The sequence below is a fragment of the Triticum urartu genome, chromosome 5, assembly GCF_003073215.2.
Source record: "Triticum urartu cultivar G1812 chromosome 5, Tu2.1, whole genome shotgun sequence".
In the NCBI taxonomy this organism is placed as follows: Eukaryota; Viridiplantae; Streptophyta; class Magnoliopsida; order Poales; family Poaceae; genus Triticum; species Triticum urartu.
Window position 1 is genome coordinate 456001688 of NC_053026.1, and position 13973 is coordinate 456015660.

The window sequence follows — 13973 nt, forward strand, 5'->3', positions numbered from 1 at the left end:
TTTGGAGCTCAACGCGATGCTCCAGGAGCTGTTCAAGTACGACCCTCAACATCCTGAAGTGTTCAGGTTGCCGCAGGGTGTCGTTCCGCTGTGCAACAACTCCGCGCTCGACCGCATCCGCGCAATGATGCCATAGTGCGATTCGCATGGAATTGTCCCAACTTGGCAAGAGCCTGCAGACGACTTCGTGCAGCAGTTCTTTGACAGCTTGGTAGAAGTGCCGGTCTGCTCCGATGAAAAGGATAGGCTCACCCGCGACACCACCGATGAGGAGATGACACGCATCGCCACCAGGCTAGAAGAGGCGGCGGCAGCCGCAGCCGCGGGCGAATTTGGATTCACCGTAGAGGAGGCAGATGCAGCAGAGGCGGCAAGCCGTGCTGAGCGAGGGGAGCCCGCCGGCGAGAAAGTGCTTGCCGGGCATAACGCCGAGTCGAGCGAGCCTGCCAAGGATACGAGCGGCTCGCTGGAGATCAACTCCTCTTCCTTCAGGTAGCTCGCCGCGAGCAGAGCCTCCATCCCCACCAAGAAGGCGTCTCCGCAAGGCCGGGGACATAGCGGGGCGGCAGGCGAGTGAACAGTCACCGCGCCGCGTGACGCGCTCCACGGCGGCAAGCACTGTTGCTGCGGGAGCACCTCATGCCGCTGCGGCAACTGGAGCGGGGTCGTCTCAGGCCACCGCCAGTGTTCCCGCCAAGCGGCCAAGGGAAACTACTCCTCCGCCTCCCCGCGCTGGACGTGGGCCGGACTTCGACTTCTCCGTGTTCAGCTCCGACGAGGAAGAAGAAGTGTAAGATTCTCTTGTTGTACTTGTAGTTCTTCAATTTTTGCTGTTTTGTCTTGTATCTCATTTGCTTTACTCTGAACTTATTCCTTTTTAGGACTCTGGCCCAGAGAGCAGCGAAGAGAGCCAAGGTCCCGGTGATTGTCATCGAGGACGAACCCACCGCGACAGCAGGGGGAGCGCCCGAGACCACCTTGCCGGACCCAACAACTGTTCTCCAGAGCAGCCCCAACGTAAGTATATGGTTCGCTTTCCGCTGGTAGGCGCGCATGGATACTGTTTCTTTGCTAACATCTGACTGTTGGTTTGTGTAGAAGCAGAGCAGCCCCACCAGGAGCGCCCGGAGACCGCCCTCGAAACGCCAAGGGAGAGTCCTCCGGCAAGTGAGAGTTCTCCGGCAAGGGACAGCACCAGCGTTCCCCCGGCGACGGAGACTACGACTGCTGAAACCAGTAGAGGTAATCTTCTCTTCAAAGCTTCCCTTGGGTTCTTCTTCTTCTTGGGTATTTGCTTGACTTTTCTCCCCTTTTCCGGCAATCAGACCCATCTGCTGCGGAGCCGATGGAGACCGAGGTTGCCGCTGGCGACGAGGCCGCCAAAGCTGCCGCCGCAGCAGCTGGCGGGGGGTCTGGCGATCGCACTGACGGCCCTGAGGCCGCAGGAGCGCCAGGCGCTGCGTCGACCGCCGACCCGTCCGTCGCTACCGCAGCGCCAGGCTTCGAAGAGCCCCAGCCAAGCGTCTACTTGAAGGCCGGCGATGGCGTCTTCATCAACCTCCCCTGGGCGTCAAGCTCCAGGGCGCCGGTCGAGGGAGAGAGCTTTGATGGAGAAGTGCTCGCCTCTGTTGGGCTGACGCTAGTTGACGCGCCGAGCAGCAGCAGCGGCGAGCCTGAGGAGGAGCGGCTGCTGCGGAAGCTGTTGTTGCTCTACCACGCGCGGCAAGCCAAGCTGGAATCCCGCGAGGCGCTTGTCGCAAAGGCAGGAGCGGACATCGAGAAGCGCGCGAAGGTGCTCCGAGGTCTCAACCAGGAAGCTCTCCGGTCCCTGGCAGAGGAGCGGGAGCAACTCGCCGACGAGCAGAAGGCCTTCTTGCTCGAGAAGGCCGAAGTTGAAGAGCAACAGCGGCTTGCCGCTGAGAAGCTGTTTGCGCAGGAGGGCGAGCTGGCGCAGCGGAAAGTTAACCTCGACAGCCACGAAGAGGAGCTTGCCGCGCGTGAGCAAGAAATCGGCGGAGCCCTTAAGCAAGCAGAGGATGCTGCCGTAGTTGCCGAGGCCGCCAAGAAGGAGCTGGAGACAAAGGTGGCGCAGCTGGAGGCCGATCTCAAGGCGGGTGGTGAAGAGCTTGCCGCGCTCAAGCGTGAGTGGGAGAAGGACGCCCACAGTAACTCAGAGCTGCAGGCTCGTCTCGCCGAGAAGGGCAAAGAGCTTAGCGCCGCCAAGGACTCCAACGCAGATCTTGAGTTGAAGCTGACCACTTTGACCAAGACGCTGGAGAAAGTGGAACACTGGACGGAGGGTCTCGTGAGTGCTGCCGTAGATATCGACAGGGAGCTGGCGCAGCTGGGGGTGGAGGATCTCGGGTATCCCTCTGATGAGAACCTCCAACCCAGCGCCAAGCTCACCTTGTTCTTCAAAAGCGTGGCGACGGCCCTCCAGCAGCTCCGAGAGAAGATCCCAAGGCAGCTGGACGACGAGTCGTGCAAGATCTGCGCGGGAGCTCTTCAAAAGGTGTTGGTGAAGGTGGCCTTCCGCAACCCGGGCCTCAACCTCACCAACGTCCTCAGGTCCCTGCCGCCGGATGCTGATCTGGAGGCGCTCAAGACCTTTGTCGCACCCATTGTGGATAAGGTGAGCGGGATCAAGAGGATTGAGGGCGATCGCGTAGACTAGGCCGCCCGTTTCTTCTTTTCTTGTCGCTGCTGGTCATGTTATGAAAACAATCTATTAGAGCTGCGACAAGCTACTTTGTAATATAACTCTATTCTGGGTAATGATTGAATGTTATTCCCTTTACTTGATTCCTCCCTTTGTATGTTTTTGCCCTACGCTTTTAGGGAACTTGCCGGTGCAGGCACCTTAGCCGCGAGCGCTGAGTGCGGGACGTCAGCAGCCTGCTGGCGGTGCCGCTACCGACAAGAAACCTTGTCGCAACTAGTCGCAGCTCACTTAAGTTGTTGAGCGGACTCGAAACAAAGTAAGGGCGCAACTAGCTACGAGTTGGTTCCTCTACACACAGGTTTTCCATACAAAGTGCGGTCGTTCAAGGGAGATAACTGAACAATTTAAAAAATCTGATTGCTCAAACTTTGGCAACTTAGCTTTTCTGTTGTTTGCTTCCCGGTAAGGCGAAACTTTTCTTGAACGACGCCTGGTCCATACCATTATCTTCTCCTTTCCCCCCGGCAAACTTGTGGGCGAGGGAACCTTCCTTTCCTTGAGAAAAAAGAAAGAGGAGAAAAATAAAGATATGGAGCCTTACGGCTCGTTATTGCTTACCGGGGAGTAGGTGCTGCACAAAGTGTCAGATCACATATGCAAAAAATAGAAAGCATGAAATTGACAAGATGTGCGGAGCACATGAGCTTTACTTATGCACGGGGTCTGCGCCCGGCTTTGTACAAAGGATTACATGCAACAGCGGCAAGACTTGTACAAAAGGTGGTTGCCGGAACGGGTTCTGGCAACCGCGCCTTACGGGTAAAACTTATGAAGATGCTCAATGTTCCAAGAGTTGCTCACCGGAATGGCATCTTCGGTCTCAAGGAGGACAGCGCCAGGCCTAGTGACTCGTTTCACCCGGTAAGGGCCTTCCCACTTCGGCGTCAACTTGTTGGAATTCTTGGCGGACTGAACACGCCGAAGAACAAGGTCGCCTTCCTCGAGACTTCTGGCGTTAACTTTGCGGCTATGGTAGCGACGCAAAGCTTGCTGGTAGCGAGCAGCTCGCACAGCAGCCTGAAGACGGTCTTCCTCAAGGAGTAGCGCGTCATCTTGTCGCAGCTGCTCTTGCTCAAGCTCATCATAAGCGAGCACTCGAGGTGACCTGTATACGAGTTCCATGGGGAGAACTGCCTCTGCTCCATAGACTAGAGCGAAAGGTGTCTGGCCGTGGCGTCGTCCTGATCGACCAAAGAACCACCGGCAGCTCCTCGATCCAGTTTCTTCCGCACTTGTGCAGCCTGTCGAAAGTCCTGGTCTTGAGCCCACGCAGCACTTCAGCATTTGCCCTCTCCGCTTGACCGTTGCTTCTCGGGTGAGCAACAGAAGCGAAGCAGACCTTGGCGCCAAGATCTTGGACGTACTGCATTAAGGTGCGGCTCGTGAATTGTGTACCGTTGTCGGTGATTATCCTGTTAGGGATCCCGAAGCGGTAAACAATCGACCTGAAGAACTTGACTGCTGACTGTGCTGTCACCTTCCTCACTGCATCCACTTCCGGCCACTTTGTGAACTTGTCGATTGCAACGTACAAGTACTCAAAGCCCCCGATTGCTCGGGGAAAGGGTCCGAGGATGTCGAGCCCCCAGACCGAAAATGGCCAGGATAAAGGGATCGTCTGGAGAGCTTGAGCTGGTTGGTGTATCTGCTTGGAATGGAACTGGCACGCTTCACACTTGGTTACTTGCGCAGTTGCATCCTGGAGGGCTGTCGGCCAAAAGAAACCTTACCGGAATGCTTTGCCGGCAAGTGCTCTTGCGCCAATGTGGTGACCACATATGCCTCCATGTATCTCTGCCAACAGCTTTTGTCCGTCTTCCCGGTGAATACACTTCAATTTCACACCGTTGAGTCTTCTTCTGTACAGTGTGTTGTCAACAAACTAGTACATACTTGACTGCCGGGCTACTCTTTCCGCTTCTTCTTGCTCTTCGGGAAGTTCTCCTGTCTGAAGGAAACGGACAATCTGCTGTGCCCATGCTGGATCTTGTGGCTCGACAACAAGGACTAAAGGCAAATTTGCTACTGCGGGAACATCCGCTTCTACGGCGAGAACCTGCGGCTCTGCCGGAGCTTGACGTTCCCCGACAAGCTTGCGCCGGAGCAAAACTTGTTGGGAGCCTCTGCTTCAACGGAACAAACCCTAGGGCTTGCCGGAGCAGACTGCTCCTCAGCACTCTTGGCGTTGATCTGCTGCTGCGGGAACATCCGCTTCTACGGCGAGAACCTGCGGCTCTGCCGGAGCTTGACGTTCCCCGGCAAGCTTGCCGGAGCAAACTTGTCGGGAGTCTGTGCTTCAACGGAACAAACCCTAGGGCTTGCCGGAGCAGACTGCTCCTCAGCACTCTTGGCGTTGATCCCAGCTGCTGCGGGAACATCCGCTTCTACGGCGAGAACCTGCGGCTCTGCCGGAGCTTGACATTCCCCGGCAAGCTTGCCGGAGCAAAACTTATCGGGAGCCTCTGCTTCAACGGAACAAACCCTTAGGGCTTGCCGGAGCAGACTGCTCCTCAGCACTCTTGGCGTTGATCTTGGGGACCTTCTTGGCGGCGGCTTCGGGAAGCTCTGCCGGAAAATAGTCACCAGAAATCAACTTCCTCTTCTTGCTCTGTCCAGTTGATGGCGTTACGGACGGTTGAGTCAGCTTGAGCACAAAGATCCTGGTTCCACAGGTAACTTAAGTGCGGCGCACTTTGATAGGCCATCGGCAATGGCGTTCTGAGCTCTTGGAACATGCTCCATCTGTAGGCCGTCAAAGTGCTCTTCTAGCTTTGTCACTTCGCCGACGTAGGCTTCCATCAACGGACTCCTTTGATAGCTCTTGTTCACTTGGCGGACGACAAGCTGCGAGTCACCCCTGACAATGAGCTTCTTAATCCCAAGGTCTGCCGCAATCCTGAGACCGGCAAGCAAGCCTTCATACTCTGCAGTATTGTTTGTTGCTTGCTCCTTGGGAAAGTGCATCTGTACTACGTACTTGAGGTGCTCTCTGGTGGGTGCGACAAGCAGCACGCCAGCGCCGGCGCCTTGAAGCGAAAAGGCACCATCAAAGTACATCAGCCACTCTTTGCTTGCTTCCTTGACGGGGATGCTCGTTTCTGGAATTTCTTCATCTGGTGTTGGCGTCCATTCTACTATGAATTCTGCCAATGCTCTGCTTTGGATAGTTGAAGTACTCTCAAACTTGAGGCCAAAGCTTGATAGTTCCAGTGCCCACTCAACAATCCTGCCTGTCGCTTCTGGATTTTGTAGTATCCTCTTCAGCGGAAAGCGAGTGACAACTGTGATCTCATGTGCTTGGAAGTAATGGCGCAGCTTTCTCGAGGCCATGAGAAGGCCGAAAAGCAATTTCTGCACACCAGAGTACCTTGACCTAGCCCCCTGTAGAAGGGAACTGACGGCGCTGTACCATTCTCTTCTGTATCTCCTCGCGCGTCTACGCAGATCCATCCTTGTCGAGACCAGAGCTTGTTGGGGAAGCCCCCTGCTTGTCGCTGGATGCGCTTGCCGTGGTAGCTAGCTCGTCATCTGCCTCCCTCTCCACTACTAACGCAGCACTAACCACTTGATTGGTTGCTGCTGTATACAGCAGCAACTTCTCTTGTGGCTTAGGTGTGACAAGTATTGGAGCGGAGGACAGGTATCTCTTTAAGTCTTGCAGCGCAGCCTCCGCTTCCGGAGTCCATTTCATTGGACCTGCCTTTTTCAATATTTTGAAAAACGGCAGGGCGCGCTCAGCAGACCTAGAGATAAACCTGCTGAGAGCAGCCATGCAACCGGCAAGTCTTTGTACATCCTTGACGCGCTTTGGTGCTTCAATTTGCTCAATGGCCTTGATCTTGTCGGGATTGGCTTCGATTTCCCGCTGAGACACGAAGAACCCGAGAAGCTTGCCGGAGGAGACCCCAAACACGCACTTCTCGGGGTTGAGCTTGAGGCTGATCTTGCGCAGATTTGCAAAGGTCTCGTCTAAATCTTGAATCAGGGTTGCCTTGTCCTTGCTCTTAACCACTATGTCATCCATGTAGGCTTCCACATTTCTGTGCATTTGTGGCTCCAGAGCGACATGGACTACTCTTGCAAATGTTGAACCATCATTCTTTAAACCGAAAGGCATCCGTATGAAACAGTACGTGCCACATGGAGTAATGAATGCGGTCTTCTCCTCATCCTCTTCTGCCATGAAGATCTGATGGTATCCTGAGTATGCGTCAAGAAATGAAAGCAAGTCACATCCGGCCGTGGAGTCAACAATCTGGTCAATGCGCGGCAAAGGAAATGGGTCTTTGGGACAAGCTTTGTTAACATCGGTAAAGTCGATACAAAGTCTCCATTTCCCGTTCGCCTTGCGCACGACTACAGGATTGGCCAACCACGTAGGATGGAGCACTCCTCTGACAAGGCCTGCTGCTTCCAACTTCTTGATCTCTTCTGCGATGAATTCTTGGCGCTCCACTGCTTGCTTCCTGACCTTCTGCTTGACGGGCCGCACATGAGGACAAACGGCAAGATGGTGCTCGATTACTTTCCTGGGAACACCGGGGATGTCAGACGGTTGCCACGCAAACACGTCGACGTTCGCCCGCAGGAAAGCAATGAGCGCGCTTTCCTATTTAGGGTCGAGAGTGGCATTGATGGTGAAGATACCACCAGTGCCGTCCTCCTTGGCGGACACCTTCTTGGTCTCTGGTGGAGCTGCCATTGTCTTCTTACACTTTTCGGTGGAGCTCGATGGTGCGTCCTCGACGGCAGCGCAGCACTCCGAAGAGGTGCGCTTGCCGGAGTGGGCATCAGAACTCTTGCCGGACTTGGTCTTCTTCTTCCCCCCGGGAGCTTCAACGGCAGGTGACTTGCGATCTGCTGCGGCTGCGGCTTCCCGGTAGATCTTGTCAGCGCAGATAAGGGCATCCTTCTTGTCGCCAGGGACAGAGATGACGCTTATCGGGCCTGGCATCTTCAGCATGTTGTATGCGTAGTGAGAGGCTGCCATGAACTTGGCGAGTGCTGGACGGCCGAGTATCCCATTGTAAGGCAATGGAAAATCGGCAACGTCAAAGGTGACCCTCTCAGTCCTGAAGTTCAACTCGCTGCCAAATGTTACTGGCAACGTGACCTTCCCCTTCGGCTTGCTCCTTCCCGGGTTGATTCCTTGGAATGTGCCGGTCTCTTCAAGCTCGCTGTCAGGGATCTGGAGTTTCTGGAGTATAGCGGAGGAGATCAGGTTCAAGCCGGCCCTGCCGTCAACTAGCATCTTAGTGACCTTGAGGTTGTGGATAGTTGGTGAAACCAACATCGGCAAGCACCCGACCGCAGTTGTGCGATCAGGGTGGTCCTCAATATCAAAGATGATAGGCGTGCTGGACCATTTCAGAAGCTTGCGTGACTCGACAGGTGGTTCCGCCGCATTGACTTCCCGCACCCACTGCTTGAGTTGGCGGTGCGAAGTATGCAGAGAAGCACCACCGTCAACGCACAAGACCTCTGTGGCTTTCTAGAACACCTGCTCACTGGTCTCGACATCATCCATGTCTTCGTCGTCGTTGTCATCTTCATCCTTGTCGCGGCCGCGGGGAGGTCTGTCTCCTTGCCGCTGCTTGGCCTTGCCGTGGCGTCCTCCCCGGCCGACACGCTTCTTGCCGGATTCTCCAGCGCCTCCTTGGGCCCTCTCCTTGTCGCGTCGCTCGTATTCAGCTTTTTGCTGCTGGACAAGCTGCTCGACCTTGTTGCAGCTCTGGAGGTCATGGCCCTTGGTGCGGTGGATCTTGCAGTACTGCTTGTCGGTGCCGTCCTGCTTGTCGGCGACCGCCACAGCCTGGCAGTTGGTGCATGCGGCAATCTCCTTGCCGGAGCTACCAGCTTTGGCTTTCTTGGCGCCACCTTCGTTGCCGGACTGCTCAACGACTAGCACATCTTTGCCTTTCTTCTTCCTGTTCCGCCGCCGGTTTTTCTTTGCCGGGACAGCATCCTCGCTGTCAGATCCTCCTGCTCCTGTATTCTCTCCGGGGAGTTTCCTTCCTTCTTCAGCGCGTGCACACTTGTCGGCCAGGGCATACAGCTCACTGACGTCTCTGATCTTGCACATCGCCATCTCCTCCCGCATCCTGCGGTTACGCACGTTCTGATGGAACGCGCTGATGACCGCGGCAGGGTGGACATCTGGGATGTTGTGCTGTACACGGCTGAATCTCTGAATGTATTTGCGCAGGGGCTCTCCTTCCTTCTGGGCGAGCAGATGAAGGTCACTCTCTTGGGCATGAGGTTTGTGGCTGCCTGTAAAGGCGCCGACAAACTGATGGCATAGGTCTGCCCAGGAGGATATGGAGTTGTCCGGCAAGTGCATGAGCCAGGACCTGACGTTGGGCTTTAGCACCAGTGGGAAGTAGTTGGCAAGGATCTTGTCGTCCCGCCCCCCGGCAGCCTGCACCGCGATGGTGTAGATGCTGAGGAACTCCGATGGATGCGACTTCCGCCGGCGTCACCGTGAGCTCCCTTGTCGACGCCCTTTCTTCCGCCGGCGTCTGCCCCATTAGCCGTTTGCTCCGGCGGTGGTGGGTTTGGCGTGGACGGAGCAGCCGCTTCCAAAGCCTTCTTCTTCGGCGGCATGTCGATGAAGATGATGAAGATCTAGCTCGTGTGAACGCCGGATCTGGTTCACACAACCTCGCGCCCCCTACCTAGCGCACCAAAGATGCCGGGGTACTGACCCACGAGCACCTATGGGACTGGCGGACCGAGTCCCTTTCGGTTCGGCGGGGGCGAGGGTCGCACGAAGAGCGGATCGAGGCGAAGCACACGAGCGGTTTACCCAGGTTCGGGCCGCACGGATGCGTAAAACCCTACTCCTGCTTTGTGGTTTGTATTAAGTTCTTGCTCGGGAGCGTGGAGTGCTACAGTACACTCCAGCAGCTAACGAGACTGAGCCTGAGAGTTCTTCCTCCTTTTTGCCGATCCCCTTCTACGTTGCGCATGGGCCTCCTTTTATATGCTCAAGGGGTCACCGACAGGTGGCAATGTAGACAAGGGTAAAAATGGAAAGTTGCTGCGGTTGGTACAGCTACCTGCTATAGTGTATCATACCTAACCCTGACGGCAGGGGACAAGGGCATTAAATGCCCGTCTGCGTCGCCTAAATAGTGCAAAAGGGACCGTCAGGGACGCCACCGCTCGCCACGATGGCAATCTTGTCAGCGCCGCTTGCCACCGCGCACCGCTGGCTGCACAGCCTCCCGCCACGTACGCTTGGAAGGGTCCCAGAGCGACACGTTGGTGGATGTGCTGGAGCGCGGACACAGAGTGGTGGCTTGCCGCGGCAAGCGCCTTGCCGCGGTCATTGTCTTGTCGCGTCCGGGAGCTTGTCGCTCACTGGGCCTTGCCGGGACGCGTGGCGCGTCGCGGCAAGTTCCTTGGGATGCCTTGGTTGGCCTTCCCGGCAAGCTCCTCTTGCCGGGGTCTTGTCTCCTTGGCTTGGATACTTTGTCCTTGAATGGCTCCAAAGGAACCACGGAGGACCTTGGCGGTCACCTGGCAAGCCTTGCCGCGGGATGCTGCGACTGCCCGTGCACAAGTTCGGGATACTAGGGTACCCCTACTCTAGTACACTGACATGGGCGAAGGATTCCAGTCGACCCCGGAGGGCCAGGCTTTGATGCGAGATCCATTATCGTCCAAGGTTTGGTCGACAGGAATAGGGGTCACCGAGAAGGTCACGACAGAGATGCACCTACCAGCAGCAGAGTACATGTTTCGGGGCCAGAGTGCTTTAGTAGAGCCATCAGGGCCGCTGTGATTCCTCCCAACTTCAGGTTGGCGACTGGAGTCAGTAAGTTCACTGGCGAGTCCAAGCCTGATACTTGGCTTGAGGACTACCGAGTGGCCGTCCAGATTGGCGGCGGCAATGATCAAGTGGCCATGAAGCACCTGCCTCTCATGTTGGAGGGCTCGGCCAGAGCGTGGCTGAACCAGTTAGCGCCTAGCAGCATTTACACTTGGGAAGATCTCTCCCGAGTGTTCGTCACCACATTTGAAGGCACATGCAAGCGACCGGCAGGGCTGACGGAACTGCGGTCTTGCGTGCAGAAGCTGAATGAAACTTTGAGGGATTACATCCAGAGGTGGATCACGTTACATTACTTGGTGGAGAATGTGCCTGACCACCAAGCAGTTTGTGCCTTCAAGGAAGGCGTCAAGTACAGAGAACTGAATTTGAAATTCGGTCGAACCGGAGATATGTCCCTGAATCAGATGATGGAGATTGCCACCAAGTACGCTAATGGTGAAGATGAGGATCGACTCAGGAGTGGCAATCTCAAGTCAGTCGCCCAAGAAACCGGAGGAAATTCCAATTGGAAACAGAAGCGGAAAGCCGAGCCAGCGGCTCCCGGGGAAGCCTTGGCTTTAACCCAAGGAAAGTTTAAAGGGAAACCTAAAGGACCTTGGAACCCCAAAAAGGTTAAAGACCAGGACGGAAATGATGTGTTGGACTTACCATGTCTCGTCCACACAAAGAAAGATGAAGAGGGTAATTTCATTTACCCGAAACATACCACTCGACAGTGTCGACTCTTGATCCAGCAGTTCCAGGGCAAGCAGCCCAAAGGTAAGGAAAAGGAGTCGGACAAGGTCGAGGACAAAGAAGACAGTGACGACGGATACCCTTAGGTCAATTCCACTCTGATGAGTTTTGCCGATGTTGAAAGCAAAAGTCGACTGAAAGTTATTAAACGAGAGGCGAATATGGTCGCTCCGGCGACACCTAGTTACCTGAAATGGTCTCAGACTGCCATAACATTCGACCAGTCCGACCACCCAACACACATCGCCACCCCTGGGAGGCAAGCTTTGGTGGTTGACCCAGTTGTTGAAGGCACTCGACTGACCAAAGTCCTGATGGATGGTGGCAGTGGGGCAGTGTTTTGAACATATTGTATTCTGAGATGTTGAAAGGGATGTGCATTCCGATGTCCAGACTCAGTGCCAGCAACATGAGTTTCCATGGAGTCATTCCTGGGAAGAAGGCTGAATCACTCGGCCAGATTGCTCTTGATGTGTTTTTCGGTGATTCCAAAAATTACCGCAAAGAAAAGTTGACATTCGAAATTGTAGACTTCTAGAGTGCCTACCACGCTATTTTCGGGAGGCCGGCTTATGCACACTTCATGGCCCGACCATGTTACGTGTACCTCAAATTGAAGATGCCTGGCCCCAAAGGTGTGACCGCTATTACGGGCAATCGGAAGAAAGCGGAAGAATGTTTTCAGAAAGGTTCGAAGATCGCTGATGCTCAGATGGCAGTGGTGGAGTTGCAGGAATACCAGAAGACTACAGACTCGAGTGATTTGTTGCGAGCCAAGAAGCCCGCTACAGAGTCAGCTTTTCAGTCGACTGGCGATACGAAGACAGCTCACATCCACCCGACTGATCCCAGCGCTGCTCCAACTCATATCTCGACAACACTGGACTCCAAATAGGAAGAAGCGCTCATCCAGTTCCTCCGTGAGAACTGGGACATTTTCGCATGGAAGCCCTCTGACATGCCGGGTGTTCCCAGGGAGCTGGCTGAGCACCGCCTAAGAGTCGACTCAAAAGTAAAACCTGTCAAGGAACATCTCCGATGGTCCGCTATCCAGAAGAGAAAGGCCATTGGCGAAGAGGTGGATCGGCTCTTAGCGGCGGAGTTCATCCGAGAAATCTACCACTCCGAGTGGCTCGGCAATGTTTTCATGGTCCCCAAGAAGGACAAGTCACTTCGCATGTGCATTGACTTTAAACATATCAATCGAGCCTGCCCGAAAGATCATTTTCCTCTCCCCCGTATTGACCAGATAGTCGACTCAACTGCGGGATGTGAGCGACTGTCTTTTTTAGACGCCTATTCTGCGTACCATCAGATCCGTCTGTATGGACCTGACGAGATCAAAACAACTTTCATCACTCCATTCGGGTGCTTCTGTTATGTTACCATGCCATTCGGCCTCAAGAATGCCGGAGCCACATTCATGAGGATGATTCAGAAGTGTTTGCTCACCCAAATCAGTCAGAATGTGGAGGCGTACATGGATGATATTGTGGTCAAGTCACGGAAGGGTTCCGACCTGCTAACTGACCTTGCTGAAACCTTTGCCAACCTTAGAAGGTTTGATATCAAGCTTAATCCATCAAAATGCACATTCGGGGTTCCTGGCGGAAAGTTACTCGGTTTTCTCGTTTCCGAACGGGGAATCGACGCCAATCCAGAAAAAGTCGGTACTATACTCCGAATGAAAAGTCCTGTGCGAGTGCACGATGTTCAGAAGCTTACTGGTTGCTTGGCCGCCCTAAGTCGATTCATATCTCGTCTCGGTGAAAAGGCATTACCTCTTTACCGATTGATGAAGAAGTCTGACAAGTTCGAGTCGACTCCTGAAGCTGACGCAGCATTCGTAGAGCTCAAAACTCTGCTCTCCACCCAGCCGGTGCTTGCTGCCCCAATCAGCAAGGAGCCTTTGCTGCTTCACATTGCAGCCACAGGACAAGTCGTCAGTACGGTACTTACGGTCGAGCGGGAAGAAGAAGGGAAAACCTTCAAAGTTCAGCGCCCAGTGTATTATATTTCTGAAGTCTTGACCCCATAGAAGCAAAGATATCCTCATTATCAGAAGCTCGTGTATGGGATTTATATGACCACAAAGAAAGTTGCCCACTACTTCTCTGATCATTCCATTACAGTCAACATCGACGCTCCGTTGTCAGAGATCTTGCATAACAAGGATGCAACTGGTCGAGTGGCAAAATGGGCGATTGAACTTCTTCCTCTAGATATCAAGTTTGAGGCAAAAAAGCTATCAAGTCCCAGGCAATCGCGGATTTCGTCACCGAGTGGATTGAACAGCAACTGCCGACTCAGGTTCACTCGGAGCATTGGACCATGTTCTTCGACGGTTCCAAGATGCTAAATGGTTCCGGCGCCGGAGTGGTGTTGGTCTCCCCCAGAGGAGATAAACTCGGATATGTTCTTCAAATCCACTTTGATTCCTCTAACAACGAGGCAGAATACGAAGCACTTTTATATTGGTTGCGCATGGCCATTTCACTCAGCGTCCGTCGCCTCATGGTCTATGGCGACTCAGATTTGGTGGTTAATCAAGTGATGAAGGAATGGGACGTCAGAAGTCCAGCCATGACTAGTTATTGCAATGCAGTGAGAAAGCTGGAGAAGAAATTCGAGGGGTTAGAGCTTCATCACATACCCCGACTGAAAAATCAAGCAGCTGAT